Raw genomic sequence first — 20,374 nt, forward strand, 5'->3', positions numbered from 1 at the left:
TGCAATCCCATAGCTTATTAAGCCGGAATGGCTGCTCTGCTTGCCAGAGGCGCCTGCATTACAGAGGCTATCCAGATGAACAATCTGTAGGCCACATTGAAAGGGTTTTTCTTTAAAACAAGGGCTTGAAAGTTAAAATACAAATATTTCATTAACAAAAAAACAAACCTAGAGAAATGACCAGACGTTATCAAACATAGACTCTGCTTTTTCTTGTGAGAGGACTACTCCTAGACTAATATATTCAATAGTCTTTCCATGAAAAATGAGAGCTAAATTGTTCTTGCTACTGTTTTATTTATTGTATTTGTGAATTGATAGGGTTTCTATTAATAGAGAAATCTATTTCCTTACATTGAAACTTATAGTTAAGACAAATGAAAGCTAACTGCTTGAATATGAGAGTTAATTGAGGTAACTAAACTTAAAGGCAATTTTCAAAACCACCATAAATTAAAGCAAACATACAAATCAATGCACTATCAAAATTTAAAAATTTTAAAACTCTTCAGTAATAGACTGTAATACCCAAATGATGTTTTTGTTCTTGTTTTTGAAATTTTAAGCCAAGACACCATCCTACAAGTACATTTTAATGGGGTTTCACTAACCTCCCCTTAGGCCGTATCTACACACACACACACACACACACACACACACACACACACGGTGTATTACAGAACATTAGTACTGAGCAGGATCTCAGAGAACTCAGAACCAATGACATTAAGATATACGGCACCCAGGAGCACCTGGGTGGCTCAGTCAGTTAAGTGTCTGTCTGACTTTGGCTCAGATCATGATCTCAAGGTTTTGGGATTGAGCCCCTTGGAACTGAGTCTTGGGACTCAGCAGGAAGTCTGCTTATCCCTCTCCTTCTCCCTCTTTGCCTCACCCAGTTCATGCTTTCTGTCTCTCAAAATAAATAAATAAAATCTTTTTTTTTAAAAGAAAAAAGATATATGGTACCCATGCTGTCAATTCCCCTTCCTTCAATCTGGTGCAGACATCATTAAACAATTATGGTCCTTTTTCCTTATTAAATCTGGGATCTGCCTTAGAGTCTTTTCAACATAGTGCTCTAGGTAGCCACTAAAAATGGATCTGAAATGCAAGGTGAAGTTTTTAGTAAGTGGAAGAACTGCAATTCAAATTCAGGTCTGTCTATTGTCCACACATCTCCTAGTAGCTCATGCTACCTGGTACTCAAATCTGTGGAACCTGATTTGTTTTTCATCTTACCTCTCTCTGACTTCACCTTTTTACCTAGATAAGCACACTTTCTAACATTTCCTTATTTACTGATGGGGCTTGGCTGCCACTTGGCCATAGTAGCCACACACCATAGTCAGTGAGCTTTACCAAGAACAGGATGTTTACCCACTGAGACCTTGCAAAGACTCACTTCTAGTTTGTCTACGGGGCCTCTGATCAACCTGTCACATACAGCAGAGACAAAAGAGTTGTTTGGTTTGTGCAGACCTCCTTGGTTTGCCTCTTTCCCTGTCCAAGTAGCAGTGGGAAAGAAAGTAGACAAACCATACACGCCCTCTCCAACCCAAATGGCCCCAGTCCCCTCCTATGTTGTGAGCTAAAAACAACATAGATTCTTTTAAGGGGACCTGAAGTCAGATGGGCAGTATGGCAGGAACGTTAAAGCACATAAGATTCAAAGTATGAAGTGAAAAAGAAAAAAGTATTCCAAGTAGGAAAAATGCTTAACCCGAAACCACAAGAGAAGGCAGTGCTTCTGCATGGTATTAACAACTTGTCCTAGGAATGAGTATTTCATGCAAGTGATTTCATGAGGAAGATCTAATTGTCTACAATTGGGGGCCCCCATGAATGACTCCAACCACAGCTCCAATCTAACCCCAATCCTGCTGCCACCCACTTGGGCTCTTTGAATAATGGCCCCTTGTTTGCAATATTATGGACTACTGTGGTTCATCGTATAAAGGGCTCATGAAGCCCTCCAATACCCAGATTTCAGGGAGCTTGGGAATAGAAGCATGGCAGCCAGGGCAGCATTTCAGGCAAGGAAGCAAAAGGTGGGGAAGTGGTGGGATTAAGACAGACCTTGACAGTATTTACATTCAACATTTTCAAAGCTTCATCTTACTGCTGCTCACAGTTAAACTGCCAGAAATATAGGTTTCATTTTACAGTATTAATTTTATAGAAAGTTAGCTCTATGTCACTTGGTTTTTCTAACCTGAGTTTGAGTTGCTGATTAAATATAATTTGGGACCGATGACAAATGAATAGATTCTTGGCACTGCTAACAGTAAAATTGTTCCCCATGTGTCCCTAGACACTAATTACTACTCGGCTCTTGGACTATGGCAAAGATAATTTCAATTCACAAGCTTATTAAGTGATTGTGATGATTCTGAGGAATTTCATTCTCAGCCTCAAGATCTATTCCTTTAGATAACCACATGTTCAGCTTTTCAGATAAAATGATAATAAAAACAGATAAAATATCTTAAAATATGAATAACCTCCCTGAAAAAATTAACTTCCAAGGCCACATTTTTTAAAAAGAAAGGCTGATTATTTTATGTGAAAAGTTTAACAGTAGTAACTCCCTCTCCACAAAGAAATGATGTTTAATAAGCTCCCCCTCCCCCAAAAGGAAGGTTGGCCTTTAGGTGAGAAAAATTCAGTACTTCTCAACTTGTGCTCTATGGAGTCCAAGATCAGTAGCAGCTTCAGAGAGAGACATAACCACCAGCCTTGACCATGCAGGATCTCCAGTGGTTGTGGCTTCTTTCCTACCTCCTCACCATGGCAAAAGGATGAGATATTTCCAAGTACATTTAGTACCTGACTAGCAACTTTTCTTTGTGTAAAATTACTGTGGTAAGAGCAAATTAATATGTGCCAACTGGGAGATAGTAGAATACTAAATAGAAACACGTACCTAGATTAAAATACTGATTTTATGATCATGAACAAGTTACTTAACAAATTTTGACCTCTATTTCCTTGTCTATAAAATGGAGACAATAAAAGCCACCTCACAGGACTGTGGTAAGGGTTGCATTAGATTATGGTCCAAAAAGGTCCTGCATACTGTCCAGCTCAGAGTGGACACTCAAGCTCTTTTGTGACTTCTTCTCTATCTACTAAGGCAGATAATAGCCATCCTCTAGGCAGACATATTCCTGTTAGCTGCTATGTCACTGTCTAGGTTTGAAATAACATTCTCCATACTTTTCAGAAAGACTCTATTTCTCATGCCTTACTAAACTAAGCCAATCTTTTCATTTTTGTGAGGTTTTCCTGAATTGGTCACCAGTTCTCTTAAGAACTTAAGTGCTTTTATGTATTTTTATCCAATTTAAGCAAATCAAGCATGTTTTAGAAAACTCCAGCCCTTATCTTCCCTGACCTCTGCAGGAGGGCAAACCATTCTTCTCCCGATTTGATCAATAGGAGCTATTATCTTTGCAGTTTCACTGATGATTGACTTCTTGGCACTGATTCTGCAAACCATAAGGTTTTGGTATTTAAGTCTGAACAGTGGGAGTGTTATTTGGAGGAAAGGAAAAAAAAAATCAGCCTTGAATCCTCCTAATTGATAAAAGCCTGTGCTCTCTGAAAGGATTACTGGTTCATCTCAGCAGTTGGCAGGTAAAGACTCAATGTTCACAGGATGTAGAGGCTCTTGCAAGAAGCACCCAGCCATGCCACATCCTGTATCCTGATCCAGGGATACGTGAGGTTACACAGACATAAACCAGCATATTCAGGACATCGGTGGCCAGCCCAGTGGTCACAAAGGCCAAGTATGAGGGGACAAATGGCTACCCCAGTGTCCTTCATGACTGGAGGCACTGGGTCCCAGAATGTTACATCTGGATATACACTAGATATAACTCTGCTTTTTTTTTTTTTTTTTTTTTTTTTTGCGTCCACAGGATTTAGTGTGGGTATCTTTACAGAGCAACATTAGAAGATACAGGAGGAGAGAGAGGACAGGAGGACAGGACTTTAGACCCTCTTGCAACAGGAACAATTTCCCATTTTTCTGTTTCACCTATCAGATATCATGGAAAAGGGTCCAATGCTTTATTAAATAAATAAATAAATAAATAATAACATTTTTAAAATTAAAAAAAAATAAGCTTCTAATTTGGTATATATAGTCTCATTTTACAGATGAAGAAAGTGAGGCCCACAGCAGTTGGGTGACCTGGCGAAAATCACAGAAGTCCTAAATAGAGCTAGGCCTTAGAAATGGCTTAGAAATAAATGCATGCTTTCTCTCTGTGCTCCATTCGCTTCTGTCTGTGCCCCTAAGTTGTGACCTATATCCTTAAAAGGAGTTCAGAGAGACACACTGGGCATTTTCAAACAGCTAGGGTCAGCCACACAAAATGAGTACACTTCTCTGCTCACGGTCAACAGGGGCCAGGGGAGAGTAGAAAGGAGGTGGGCGGGCTGATGACTTCAAGTTCGTGGGTACACAGTGTCATTCTAGATACTGTTTGGTGATGGCTCTCTGCCATGGTTCCTTCCTATTTCCAGTGCCTCAGTGGAAGAAAAGCCCATGTAGCCCTAAGTTACCTTTAGTCATAGGTTACCTTCCACAAAATTACCTGTTTGGGAAAGTTGACAGTTGGGCAGGCGACATTCTCTAACAGTGCAAGGTGGTTTATCAGCCAGGGCTTTGCTCCTGCTCTGGGTTTACAGAGCATCTGGGATCCTGAATGAGTGGCCCCTCCACTCTGGGGACTTAACTTACTGAGAAGAGATATAAGTTAGAGACTTTCTCACCCTATGTGAGACAGTCAGGACTGGAGAATTACTATGCTCAGGGTTCACGACAAACCTATAATCCTTAAGGCCCTCAAATTGGGACTTCTGATATAATCTTTAAATGAAGTTATCGGTACAGTCACAGAGAGAAAAGAAGGCATGATCCTGCCACATTAAACCACATTCCCAACCACACGACCTGCACAGCACTATGAAACCATGTTTTTAAAATAAAACCTGTAATGACTTTGTAAATAGCATAATTACTATGCAGGTTGGCAAGCCATTAACTTGCTGAAAAAAAATTTTACACATACCAAAATTTGTGGTATTATTCATATTTTTATGTAGAGGGAAATGTAAAAAAAACGGGGGGAGTCCAGGTTTTCTTAATGTGAGGGGCTTGGAGATCTTGTCCACAAGTCCATCATTAGGTGCCATTACTATCTCTATTCTCAAATTGAAGAACCTGAAGCAGACACATGAAGGCACTTGCCTACTCAGGTTGTTGGAATAGGGGGAGGAATTCTGATCCACCTGGGCAGGGAAGTCTGACAGTAGAACCAGTGCATCTCCAACTGTACTAAGATCAGGGGGCAGGGGTATGCTGAAAGGTGTATCTGCTTGCTCTCTGGCTTAAGCCCCCTTCAGCCCCAGAGGATCCCTGTGAACTAACTCTAAGCTACGCAGAATATAGTTTGAGAACCAGTACCTGAAATGACACATTTCCTCCCTATTAATGCCTGGTTTCCTAGTTCTAAAACCCAAAAAGGATAGTGAAGGACACAAAGGGAGGGGAGGAAATACTTCTGGAGGAATCACCATTAAATGCCTTGCTTTAATTTGGACATACTATTTCCAAGTCTGCTAAATTAATATTATAGACCACATGCACTTCTTGTATTTAAAGGAATTATGCTACACAAAGCACCACAATAATACACATGTTCTTTACAGTCAATAGCAATAATCTTGAAAACTATCTTACTTAAAAACTATCATACTTGGATTCTCTTCCATGGAACTCTACAGAGTCACCCACCCACTCACTCACTCAACTTATTCATTCATTCAATACACATATGTATCAGCCCTTTCTATGTATAAGAACTGGGATGAAAAAGCATGTCCTGGTCCTTGACATGTTCAAGAACTCACAGTCCAGTGGGAGAGTACAGAAACACAATTATAAACAGTGTGATAGGGTAACAACAGAAACTGATAGAAATAGGCTCTTCGTCCCATGAGTCATTCCTCCCACCCACCCCACCCCAACGAGGCTACAAACACCCCAGAGTACTGAATAAAATATCACAAAACAATATATAATGCATAGCTGAGATTGAATGGAAAGAAATTCTCAGGTGCCAAAAAAGAAGAGAACAGTAAATGGAAGATGATTCAGAAGGTGCCTTGAAAATATAGACCCTCTGGGCTGGGGGCTCAGTTTCAATGTTCACTTGAAAGCCAAAAATGTGGCCAGAAAGATATCTGGGTTCTTGCTTAACGCCTTTACTAGAGCCTGGGAGAACATCCCCATCTGTGGGAAGGAGCTGAAAAAACACTTACTCCAATGGCCCAGAAAAGCTGCTAGATTCCTATAGTCTAGGAATTGGGAAGGGGTGGAGGGCACATCTCTTCAATAAATCAAAGGGTGTGTAAAGACCAGAGAAGTCCAATGTACCTTTCACCCAGTTTCTCTCCATGATTACAGCTTATATAATCATAGTACAGCATCAAAATGATGAATTTGACATTGTTACTGAGCACATGTCAAGTTCTGTCATTTTGTCATTTGTAGCTTCATCTAACCACCTCTGTAATCAAGATCAAGAACTGTCATCACCACCAAGATCTCCTTCATGCTATCCCATTATAGTCACACCCATCACCCTCCTCCCAACCACTGCTAACACGTGACACTCACTGATCTATTCTCCACCTCTATACTTCTGTTGTTTTAAGAATAATATATAAATAGACTCCTACAATGCCCTTGAGATCCACCCAATTTGCCACATGTATCAATGGCTTATTCTTTCTCATGGCTGAGTAGTATTCCATAGTATGGATGTACCACACTCTGTTTAACCTGGATGTTTGGTTATTTCCATTTTCTGGCTATTAAAAATAAAACTATTATAAATCTACTCACTGCCTTTTGCGCTATTTCAGTAAGAAGGAAGGTGAATCTAGAAGGAAAGAGTTGTATGCAAGAAGCAGTAACAAGGAAATAAACTGGAAAATGTGTTTAGAATGTTAGATAAGCCTTGATTCTAAAAATAAATATGTGATTAGAAGTACAACAGAGGTAAAAAATAGAGAGTTCCAAGGTAGCATTGAGGAAGGTATGTTGTCCAGTTTGGGGACGAGGAACCCAAAAGATCAATGGGTGGCAAAGACTGTCCCACTCTGAGAGGAGGTCTGGGTATTGGAAATACCATGGCACATTAGTGGCAGAGCAAATAACTCAATAATGGTCACCCTCAGTTACACATTATCAACTTTTTCCAACAAGTAAACAAATGGTCATTTCAAAATCCAGAGCCTTCTAATTGTTTTTGTTTTTTTCTTAAAGACAAAAAAGGAGTATCTCAGCTAATTTCTGGGCAGGCCGGATCTTCTTAGGATCAATGCAAAGTCATAAGAGAAATTTCAAAATGGCTCAAACTCTGATCTTCCTCAAGAAGAAGTTGAAGTAAATGGATCCCCAAAGTTGGCACTCCCTCATTCACCCATGGTGCCACTTGACTCAAAGGATACTTAGTAGAACAAAAGAATTAGTTTATTTAGGGCTTCAGAGCACGCTGGCAAAGAGAGTTAAGAAAAAAAAAAAAAGGATGAAGCATGCTGAGAAATGCTTAGCTCAGAAATTGGTCCTATCTCTATGTAGGTTTCATTTTGTTTTTTTTTTCAGGTGTTGCACTGAATCTGTCAATGTCAGATTCCCAATGTCAACAAACTGCACTGTTTCTTCTGGTTTCTGCTTCACTGCTCTTCCTTATAGGCTTTTCCCCTCAAAAGTGCCTTCTGGCCATTTTTCCTTCTTCCCTGTTGTGTCATCTATCTGTCTTCGGAGATTTGCCATTTAATCCTTCCCTTTGTATGGCCCATGCGAACTTTCATATTCTATAATCAATTTTGTAATAAAAATCTATTACCCTATAGTTGTCTCTGGTCAATTCAAAAACAACTGTCACTCAGAAGAAAAAAGAGACCCAAGAAAGATGCTTTCCTATTCCAATGCCATGACTCTTGACTGTTGCAAAACAAATGAAATCTTGGTTAAGTTCCACACACAATGGGAACAAAGTTAAATTATGCTGGGGGATCCCCAAAGGCACAGTGCATTAAGCATATAGTTCAAAAAAAACAGAAGGCCACTAAGAATTTCTTCAAAAACTCTTTACTTTCACCCAGAGTTTGATGTATTTGTTTGTTCACGGAATCACTCATTCAATGCTCAATAAAAATTTATTGAGCACCTACTCTGTTTCTGATCAGCTCAGTGCTAGCTAGGTGATAAGCACCTAATGAACAAAATTAAGTCTATTTCTTATTTCATGGAGCTCACTGTGTGGTAGAAGCACAGAGAAGTAAACAAAGAATTAAAAGATTGTATGATAAATGCTGTGTATGTGTGGTGGAAGTAGGAGTAGGGGGAAAATGGAACTAGCAGTCTTGAAGGATCCTGTCCTGACCAAAAACCTTGGTGACAAACCTTACATGGTTTATGGAGAGCCAGATGTTTAGATGGACACAAGGACCTGGATAATCAAATTTCCTCCTTTGAATAAAACTGGATTTTATCTTTCTCAAAAAGTGAATAAGGAGCTAAGAACTCTACACTGGGTGGGTCCCACCTGCCATAAACACATCACTTCATTTGCCTGCAGGACTTGGCTACTAGAAGAAGGCTTTGGGGATCCCTGGTGGCTCAGTGGTTTAGCGCTGCCTTCACCCTGGGGTGTGATCCTGGAGACCCGGATCAAGTCCCACATCAGGCTCCCTACATGGAGCCTGCTTCTCCCTCTGCCTGTGTCTCTGCCTCTCTCTCTCTCTCTCTCTCTTTCTCTCTCTCTGTGTGTGTGTGTGTGTCTCATGAATAAATAAATAAAATCTTAAAAAAAATAAAAGAAGGCTTCTACTAGAAGCAGAAAATGCTTCTCCCAAGTCTAGTGATTTGACTTTAGCCCTGCACACTTCCTAAATCAATTCTTTGACCAGTACGGGGTTCTATGTGCTTTTCTCTTCTTAGCAATGTAAATATCTGCTGGGAATGGAGGGTTAGTCTGACCCTAAGAGGTTCCAAATTTTCAGCTCCTTTTAGCTTTCTAATTTACAGTTGGCTCTGGAAAGAGAAAATAATGTCCATTCAACATGCTACTATGCACGGGTTAAATGACTTCTGCTCCAGCCAGACCAGTGAGGAAACAGAATACATAAACCAGAAGGTTTCATGCACAAATTTCATCTCCTTGAAATAATATAACACCGACATCAATAAAACCTTTCTCATGCTTGAAATTAAAAAAAAAAGATTTTATTTATTTATTTGAGAGAGGGCATGAGCGGAGGGGAGAGGCAAAGGGAAAGGGAGGAAGCAGGCTCCCTGTTCAGCAGGGACCCAACATCAGGGCTTCTTTCCCAGGACACTGGAATCATGACCTGCACTGAAGGCAGATGCTTAACCCACTGAGCCACCCCATCATGTTTGAACCTTAAATAGGTTATTTCTATGTTTAAGTCACAGCAATACAATCATGCAATTCAACAGGAAAACAAATCTGCTAATTCAGTGATATTCAGTTTTTTGTTGAAAAGACAAAAAAAAATAGCTGGAATTACTCTTAATTTTCTACTGCACTTAATTCTATGCTGTATGCGTCCTTTGACCATCAGTGAGTAAGTGGTCTTCCTATCATTCTGATTAGACAGTTGACTTCTTGAGGGCAAGGATTCCGTCTTTGTACCCTACCCGGTCTCTACATGATCCTGAAGAGGCCAGATGGGAGGGTGCACAGCACAGGGATGAAAGGTGTTACATTGCCTGAGAGTCAGACATGTTTAAATCCCAGCTCCGTCACATACTAGCTTATGACCTTGGGCAAATTACTTCATATCTTTAAACTTCAGGTCTTCATTCATAAAGTGGGCATAAGAGTAATGACCTCACTGGACTGTGATGAGGATTAACTAGGAAAATATTCAGACATGAGTTCAGCGCCCAGCAAAAGGTAAAGTAGCAGTTATCATTATTCAGTGAAATTTCTTTTTGCTTACCATAGATATAGCTTGAAGGGCATTTAATGTACTGATTCCAAACCCAGTTGGGGAGCATGTTAAACAAATCCAGATTCTGGGACCCCTATTCCTACACTACCAAATCTCCCTAAGTGAGTCTTGCATAACCACCCTGGCACTAGTCTTCTATAAACCACCGGTTTAGAGAAACTCAAATTATGATATGCCTGCAAAAAAATGAAAAACAAAGAAAGGTTTAACTAAACTGATAAACTTAATACAATTTAAGAATAGAGAGGAAAGGGAATTGGCAGACTAAACTTTATCTCATATCTATTGTAAAATTCCAAAGTGGTCAGCAATTTCAATATTGAGACAGCTCAATGCGTATTAATCAAGAACAAAACTAGTACCTGTCGAACGACTTCCAAAGCCAAGTACTTTTATTTAACTTGAAGCTTCTCTTAATTGGTTGACCAATGATTCAGCCAACTGCTCTTTTAGGAGCAAAATTATCATCCTGTAAAGAACGAAACAATATTGCCTCAACCAGTATCTATGTTACACAGGATCTCAATGGCTGGGAATTCTGTTTGTGGAACTCCCTCCCAAATGGGTAAGTTGGGGACACTCTAAACCTATGCAGTCATCCTATCCTAGACATAGAAGGAGAAAGAAACAAAACCCTTTTCAGCTTTGATTCGCAGCCACTTAAAGCATTCACAAAGAGAAGCCCACTTAGGATGCAGTTGAAAAAGCTATTAAGATTCCAAGCACCTTACAGTAACACAGATACCTTGTGTTTAGGTAGCACTCTTCATTTTAAGAAAGTCTGTACACAGAACAGACATGAGCTCATGACTCCACATGTAAAGGATCAAGGCCTGAGATAATCATACCCTGGTTGGAGCTGAAGAAACCCAGACTCAGTCAGGGAACTTGCCTAAGGTCCCCTGGCATGTTGTCAACTGCCAGGAGAAGGTAGCAGTCATCTTCCCTCACCCGGCCCTGGCTCCAAGCAGACTCTTTATTACATGCCTGGTGAAGACTCTTCCCCAGTTGTAAGGTTTTTTGTTGTTGTTTTCTTTTTTCTTAATTTCCTCCCACATTGTTAATTCAATCATTTCAAAGTTCCAAAGAGTGAGGAGTAAAATTTTTAAAAAGAACTATTTTCAGAAAAAAAAAAGACCTATTGAAAGTGTAATTTCTACCTTCTGGTTGGCCCTGGAAACGAAGTGTTTAAGATAATGGAATTGAGGGACTCTTGGATTGGTGGAAATTATTTTAATCAGAGAGGTAAATTTAGGAGGATTACTATTATCCTACAAGATAGTAAGATGGTTCTGTTTCAGCCGTATTAGCCTAGGCGTGGAAGATCTAGATGGCTGGCAATTTTCAAATACTTAATTTGCCTCAAATTGCTCCAGTTTAAAATGCTTTTGCCCATCTGGACTGGGTTTCCTGTGCCATGTCATTGTTGATAGCCTAAGGAGATCAATAATTAAAATTAAATAGAGGGAAACATTATGCGGAGCCTAAGTTGGGACAAGAATCCCTTCCCAGAACCCCTTAATTCAATCTCTTCCTCTTCTGAGGTCCCAAGGTGTTTCATCTAGTCTTCTCTTAAGACGCGTTACAGTTTGTAAGCTAAACTAACAATTGCTTTCGCAGGCTTCCCTACTAAAATTGTGTGTTTCCTGTGGCTAGAGAGGCAGTCTACATTACATACAGCATCAACTGTTGCAATTGCACACAGAATAGGCACTAGCAAATGTTTTCTGAATGGATACATAATGTAATAGCGGCCCTCTCCATGTATTATTACATTTATTGGTATAACATAGTGTGGTAGGATGCAAGATGGCCACAATTCATTCCTTCCTGTTATCCACACCTTTTTGTAGCTCTTCCCATGAAGAGATGGAGTCTACCTCTCCAACCTGAATCTAGGCTGGCCTTTATGACTTGCTTTGGCTAACAGAATGTGCTGGAGATCTTAGCCTAGTCCAAATCAAAGAACCACACAGTTGACCCACTGACTCATGAGTGCTTGTCACAAAGTTTTGGGGTGATTATAGAGAATTATGTGTGGGTAATAGATATTGATTGATTGATTGATACCTCTTTAAAGATAAGAAAGAACACTAAGGCTCAGTGAAGTGAGGAACCAGCCTAAAGCCATAGAGAGAGAAGCCAGTATTTGAATCCAGTCTTGCAGATTCCAAAGTCCACAGTCTTTTCACTAAATAAATTGACCAAATTTCAAATATTCCTGTGCATTCAGAAATAAGAGACAAATGTGGGAGAAGCTTTCACTACTGTAAAGTGCCATGGAGAACCACCCGTGGGAGTGAGCCACCCCAGTCTGGCAGGGCTGTGGGTCAATGGTTCATTGGATCAGATGAAGGAAATGCAAAAGTACAGGATCTTTTTCAAACAACGATCTGGAAGGAATGACACTTCCATATCCACAAGCCCAGAGCTCCACGAATAGCAACTGTTACTCAAAATTGGTGATTTGGTCATCCTCTCATGCAACATACTTTATTAATTGCTCTTATCAGTAAGAAAAATAATTTTGCATGTAATTAATTTTGTCACTGTTCTCTTCTACCATCAATCTGCCAAGACTGTTTTGGTTTTCAAACCTGATGAAAACAGTTTGAGTTGGTTCCCAGGGGTTGATAGCTGCATCTGAAATGTCATCCTACCTGCAGCCTTTAAGCAGTCTTGGCATTTGTGGCTGCAGGCCTGGGAATTTTTCACAACAGTGCAAGACCCTGCTTTGGATTTACCAAACAGCCCCTCTTCTGTGAAAAGGATGGCTTTTCCTCCTCCCAGAACTGTCAAACAGCAGCATTTCAGGAGGCCTTTCTAGTCAATTGCAGTGAACAGGAACGACCAATGCTACTGTGCACATGATGGATGGGGCGGCCTGTTCGCTCATGTGTGTCACCCACCAAGATAGGCTACTTGATCTCTGGCTGATAAGAGAATGTTCTTAATAGCTGCTTTGCTCAGAGAAGATGTAAACCTTCCCCATATGGAATGTGGTTATCCATTTCCAGTCAGGGATGACCAAGGTGTTTGGGGGAATTTATTGTGGCTGGTGGAACCGTTTGGGAGAGAGAAGCAGTCTGATGGGTTCTGTCATTCTGCCTCTCCCTTGAATTCACAGTCAAGGTCCCACACCATGACACCATCTACTAGAAGGCCTTCCTCACTTGTGCTGAACGGTTGCTGCAGGGACCCATTAAGCAAGCATACCTTCAGCACATAGGAGAAATTTATGCAGCAGAGACACAGACAGAGGGAGAAGCAAGCTCCCTGTGGGGAGCCAGATATGGGACTTCATCCCAGGACCCCAGGATTACGACCTGAGCTGAAGGCAGACGCTCAACAATTGAGCCACCTGGTAAAAAACATAGCTGAAATAGGAAAGGGAAATGGACTTCAGAATAGTCTGAATTAAGCAAGCATACCTTCAGCACATAGGAGAAATTTATGCAGCAGTCTTGGATGAAGAAGGCTTTTCAAAGCTTGACACAAAATTTAAAAGCCTTAAAAAAAAGGAAAGATGATAAATTTGATTGCATTAAAAATATTCTACAAGGCAAAAAGCAAAAATAATATCAAAAAACAAATGAGAGACCAGGAAGAAAAAATTATTGCAACTTGAAAGGCAAAGAGCTAGCTGCCATGATATAGGGAGCAAAAGTTCTACAAATAAGCAAGGAGAAAGATCTAAGAATGCAAGAGGTAAGCGGAAATGAATAGACAATTTACAGGTAAGGAAATATAGGTGGTTTTTAAACACATGAAAACATACTAAACTCATTGACAATATAAGAAACATAAATTAAAATGTCAATGAGATGTTGTTCCTCCCCAATCAGATTTTTTTTAAAGATTTTATTTATTCACGAGAGACACACACAGAGAGAGAGAGAGAGAGAGAGAGAGGCAGAGACACAGACAGAGGGAGAAGCAAGCTCCCTGTGGGGAGCCAGATATGGGACTTCATCCCAGGACCCCAGGATTACGACCTGAGCTGAAGGCAGACGCTCAACAATTGAGCCACCTAGGTGCCCCTCTCCCAACCAGATTTAAAAGAACTTGATAACTCACTGTATTGAGAGGGACACGAGGAAACAGGCACCCTTATACTGGTAGGAGTATAAGTTGGTACAAGTTGGCAGTCGATGAAATTTTAAATGCAAATGCCCTGAATAGCAATTCTACTGCTAGGAATGTATCTTACAGATGTTCTCTAACATGTATGAGATGACATTTATATAATATTTTCAATGTAGTATTGTTTACAACTGAAAAACCTTGGAAATAACCTACTAATCCAGCAACAAGGGACTGGTTAAATAAATTATAGCCAAATGAATAAAGAAGCTCTGTATGTACTGATTTGGGAGAAAATTCACCAAAATATAACCTTACTTTATTAAAAAAATAAAAATCAAAGTACTGACCATATCAGAGAAAAATAACACTTGCATAAAAAGAAAAAAATGCTTATGTGTTCTTGTATTTGTGAGTATATATTATATTGTATATAACATGTATATGCATTCATATGCTGTGTTAATATACATATTCTTATATATACAAATACATAACCTTATTTAGATATGTATTTGTATAAAATAGCTATAAAAGGGATACACAAAAGTTGGGAAATGTCAACATCTGAGGAGGGGAACTGGGGGCTGCAGGTCAGGGATGAGGAGACTTACTTTTTACTATAGATCCTTTCATAGTTTAAAATTTTTATAGCACTTGCAAAATGGGAGAGTTAAAAAATAAAGAGTGCTCAATGATTATTCTTTTGTATGATGAGTGTTTCTCTCAAGGGTACATGTAGCACATTCTGGTACCCCAAAGGAAGAGCACCATGAGTGTGGATGGGAGAGTAATAGAACTGATTATCAAAGACGGTCAAGGGATGTTGACTCTCGAGTTGAGTCTTCAAGAGCAAGTAGACATTAGCTAGGCAGACAAAGGTTCTTTTGTATCAGGGAGCTAAGCAAATTTAGGGAACTACAAACAGTTCATTATATACTGCTGCACATTCATTTTGCTTCTTTTCAGTACTCATCTTTATATCCTCCAGTGCCAGGCACTTATTAGATACCTAATATTTGCTGAATCTCATTGACTGGCAGGCAGAAAAGGACACAAATCAGAAGTGCAGGACCTGTCCTAATGGTTTGCAATGATGGGAATGAGCAAAAGGAAGAGGCAGTGGGGGAGGAGGACTTCAGCAAATACAACACTAATGGGATAACCGTACTAGTCACATTTCCTATATCAATGATAGCTTCCAAAACACATTTACACATATTTTCGCAAACATTGAAGAGTTAGGATCCCCATTTTCACTGAGACAAAACTAAGGATTAGACAGTGACATATCAAAAGTCATTGTTAAAAAAGGGCCAATTAAGACTTGAACCTGTGATGCTGTCCCCTATTCTACAGTGACCTCTATTTAAACCATCATTAAGGAAATCCTTTTTACTAGAATATGTGTATAGATTCCATCTCTTTAAACACAAATACTATGAGAAGAAATCTTCATGACATAATTAACCAATAGAGGGATGTTTGCTCAGTTCTCTGGGCATTTTAGGTGTCACCTAGTACTTATATTTCAAATTCTGACACCTACAAGGGTTGTGTTGTTTTTTGTTATTTGTTTTTTTTTTTAAAGTTCACAAAACATCACAAAAAGAAATTCTCCCCAAAAAGTTACAATGTTAAAATATAAGCTCAGGGAATTTTGGTCACAGTGGACAGACATCACTTTCTCCTTTCCTATTGTCATATCATGTTCTCCACACTGAAATGTGAAATGTGGGATGCAGAGTTAGCCAGGCAAGAAAGGTGATACAGAGGAGAGTACGGTCATTACATTTCATGATAATGATGTTGGTGATGGTAGACTGACTTCCCTAACTTGCTTAGAGACCTCTAACAGCTACTGATAATCCCCTCTTAGGGTGTCCCTTTTTGTGTAGACACTCCTAGGTCTTCTTTTCTTTACCTCAAAGACACTCAAAGGCATTAATTTCTGATGTCTGCAAACTTCCCCAGGTGGCAGATCTCAATGGATAGAGCAACTAAATCACAGTGTAACAAAAGTGAAATCTGTAGCAAGGTAAACCAACCAGAGCCTAAATTAGACATGGAGACAAAGGTGACCACAAGCTGTCTCTATCTGCCATTCATTCACTGGTGATTGCTGGTTTTCTATACCACCAGGTGCAGAATGCCTGTGCTGGGTGCTTATCACCAGATATGCATGGCATCATTCCAAATGCATATGTGGCAAACAGGCAAATTAAGCAGTGACTACACTGCCTTGACCTTGCAAAATAAGATCTTATTTAGCTGTATGTCAGCAATTTGGTCACCCCAAATATTTGAAAAATGGCTACAAACTACAGATAAATATTTCTGAATGTTCTCAATGGGTAAGATAAAAATCACACAACCCATGCCATAAAGCTCATTTATATTGATTGTAAGTGAATCTATCAGTCCTGTCCTAAAGATAGGGTTTTTAGTTTACACACAGTTTTAACATGCCTTTCAACTATAACAGTGCCTTATGTTAGGAGGATTCTGGGTACTCTATTAAAATGCCAAGAAAGTGAGTTATTCCCCCTGCCCTGTCACTTTTTTTGTTTTTAAAGACAGGAAGAGAATCTGGCTTTTACCTTTTTTAATGTAAACATATGACCTGATACACGAGGAACTAGGGTTTAAAACATACAGTTGAGTTGCTAGAAAAGAATGCCATTCAAATATTTTATCCTTGACAAAAATACAACTTCCCTTCTCTGGAAAAGAGGTTTTGGGATTTTGTTTTTCAGGGTAAAAAGGTGCACGATGAAACAGAAAAGTCTTCTTGGATGTTAAAGAGCACATAAAGAAAAGACACTTAGTTAAGTTAGGCATGTAAATCAGAAATTTGCAGAATACTTTCAACTGCTCAAGTTGTTTCAAAAACAGCACTCCGTTCATCCACCTAAGGGCAAATTTGGAAACTGGCAATTTAGCTTGGCATTGAAGAGTCAATGAATTACAGGACAGGGTGGGGTGGGGTGAAACAAGCCCTCCCTAGACTATCCTGTCTGATGCTCCAAGTTAAAAGTGCTCCTTGGAGTTTCAGCCAAAATACCCTCCCACCCCATCTCTTCCTAGGCAAGTCTTCAGGTGTTCATCTCAACAGTGGAAAAGACCTATATTCCAGCCAATGCTCTCAAAGCATCCTGTGACTATGTCAGAATACACAGCTCTATATCTAAGAGTGCAACTCACTTTTATCTCAAAAATACATCCCTTGTGTCCTTTGTGTGCTGGTAGGACCATGAGGAAGTATATGGGAGCAGGGACTACCTGTTCCCTCTTAAGGTGCTGACAGCTAGGGAAGAAAAAACAAATGGAGATGAGGTGAAATGAGGCAAGACTGATCTGAAACTGAAGAAAAAGCAAGTGCTATAGACATGAGGCATTCTGAGCAATGAGGAAGAAACACTGGAAAGAAATGAGGGACAGCTAAGTCTGTTGAAGTGATTCACCAATATCCACACATTCGTTCTTCCATATGGACATCACTGTTAGGGAGCAAAGCCAAAAGAATGGGAGAGATGATGAAATTCCCAGTCACTCTATTCTCTGAGACAAACTGCAGTCTAGAATCAGTTGAGACACATGATAAGAGATGTAGACACTACCTCCTTAAAAACAATGAAGGAATCTAGAAGAATGTTTGCTCAAAGCAAGAGAAGTCTAGTAAATAACTGATGGCTGTTTTCAAATATCAGAGAGATGATACGTGGAAGGAAGATATGGTTTATTCTGTGACGCTGCAAGGAAGAGAATCAGGGGGCTCCAGAGTGGCACAGTTAATTAAGTGTCAGGCTCTTGGTTTCAGGTCACAATCTCAGAGTAGTGAGATCAAGCCCCACATAGGGGTCGGCACTCAGCACTGGAATCTGCTTAAGACTTCCTCTCCCCACCACACTAGTGCACACACATGCTCATTCTCTCTCTCTCTCCCTCTCGAATCTTAAAAAAAAAAAAAAAAAAAAAAAAAAGAACAGAATGAGACACACAAATTGCAGGCAACTGTTCCACAAGTTATAGAAATTACATCAAAATAGGTTTTAATTGAAAATAAAGAAGATAAAAAAAAAAAAAGAAAAGAAAGAAGATAACCAAACAGAGTAGGTCCCAAAATAGAATGGACTGGTCAATGACCACCAACAAAAACAAAAACAAAAAACCCCAAAATACTGATAGTCTGCTATTTTCAGACATTGGACTATTTTTTACAGGAAAGTTCTCATTTTATCCTCATAATTATATAAGGTTAATCAACAGCAGCAGCAGCTCCTTATTCACGTTTTTCGATATAATCAACAGAGGTTCAAAGAGATTAAATAATTTGTCCAAACTCATACAATCAGTATGAGGCTGAGCCAGGTTCCAAAGCCAAAGTCTACACTCTTACAATTATATTATATTGTTTAAAAAGGAGTTTAAAAACACAGAACAGAGCAAGTGCTGGTGAGGATATAAAGAAACTGGAACCCTTGCTCACTACCAGTGGAATTGTAACATGGTGCCACCACTGGAAAATGGTATGGCCGTGCCTCAAAAATTTAAAACTGGCAAAGCTAAATTGCCAGTTTTCAAGAATTGCCATATGATTCAGTAATTCTATTTCTGGATGTACACCCCAAAGAACTGAAAGCAGGGACTTAAAGACATATTTGCATACACATGTTCATAGAGGTATTATAGCCAATAGATGGAAACAACCCGAGTACCCATTTTCAGATGATTGGATAAACAGAACATGGTCTGGACATACAATGAAATAGTATTAAACCTTAAAAAGAAGGGAAATTCTGACACATACTACAAGGATGAACACTGAGGACTTTGTGCTAAGCAAAATAAACCAGGCACAAAAGGATAGATACGATATGGTTGCAATTACATGAGGTACCACCAGTAGTCAAATTCATGCAGACAGGAAGTCAGATTATAGCTGCCAGAGGCTGAGGGGAAGGATGGAATGGGGCATTATTGTCTAACGGGTACAGTTTCAGTTTGGAAAGATAAAAAAGTTCTAGAGATAGACAATGGTTATGTCTATAAAACAGTATGACTAAACTTAAGACCACTGAACTATATACATAAAGATGGTGAAAATGGTTCCTTTAATTTATGCATTATTTAACCACACTATTTTTTTTAAAAAAGGAATGAGCTGTCCATGGCTGGAAGTGTTCAAGCAGATGTCCATAGGTCAGAGATACTGAGGAAGGAATTATTATTCCAGGAAGGGGCTGGATTAAATAAACTCTGAGATTCCTTCCAACTCTAAAATACTATGACAAGATAAGCACTTCATCAATTACAGAAGTAAAAAAAATATTTTATTTTTCCATAAAAATACAGACTACCTTTTATCCTGGAGCTTCCTAGCCTAGACCTGGAGACAGCTGGGTCCTGGAGTTGATTTACAATCAGATTCTCTCATTGTTTGTAAAGCATGTTACCAGAAAACCATTTCCAGCTCCATTTTAATGAGGACCAATTTGTTATTATTATTATTTTTTTTTTGAAATCTCTGACTACCATTGTTAGAGAAAAGATACAAGAAAAGAAAATTCAGGTCTTGCAGTTCAAGGCCCTGAAACAATTATGCCTTAAATATACAGAGGTCTTCTTAATGTAAATAGACTGTATTTCACAGCAAATCTTCTTAGAACAAGGGATCCATTTCAGCATGACAGAGTGGGCAATGTAGCAGGGCTATAGTCTGTACTCAATTTGCAATTTTACTTCCGTTGACGTTGACTAATGTACAAATAGCCTGGCTTTAGTCTGGGAAACACTAGGTCACAGTGTGAAATATATGCTAATATAGCACAATTTATATAAAAATAGAGGAATGTAAATAGCTAACTGAAGCCAGAGGTAGTTGCTCTAGCCAAGTGAGGACTGAGGAACATTGATAATGCAAAGAGAATGTTGTTCTCGTTAAAACCTCCAGGAGCACTAACCTCAAATTTTCCTCCGGTTGAAATGCAATGATAAATTTAAACTGAATTTTTGCTGCTCTTTGAAAGCAAGTGTATGTGTATCTGCATTACTGATCAGGATGTGACACGTTAAATAATCTAAATTAAAAGTCAGTATAATACAAAGATTAATTAACATTCCTAGTCCCCAAAATTGAGGAGCTAACAGAATAGTGGGGATAAGCTGAGAGTCCACCTACCTTAAAAAACTAAAAAGCAAGCACGTTAAATTGGCAGGCAGCGTGACA

This window comes from Vulpes lagopus, chromosome 10 (assembly GCF_018345385.1).
Source record: "Vulpes lagopus strain Blue_001 chromosome 10, ASM1834538v1, whole genome shotgun sequence".
NCBI classification, from domain to species: Eukaryota; Metazoa; Chordata; class Mammalia; order Carnivora; family Canidae; genus Vulpes; species Vulpes lagopus.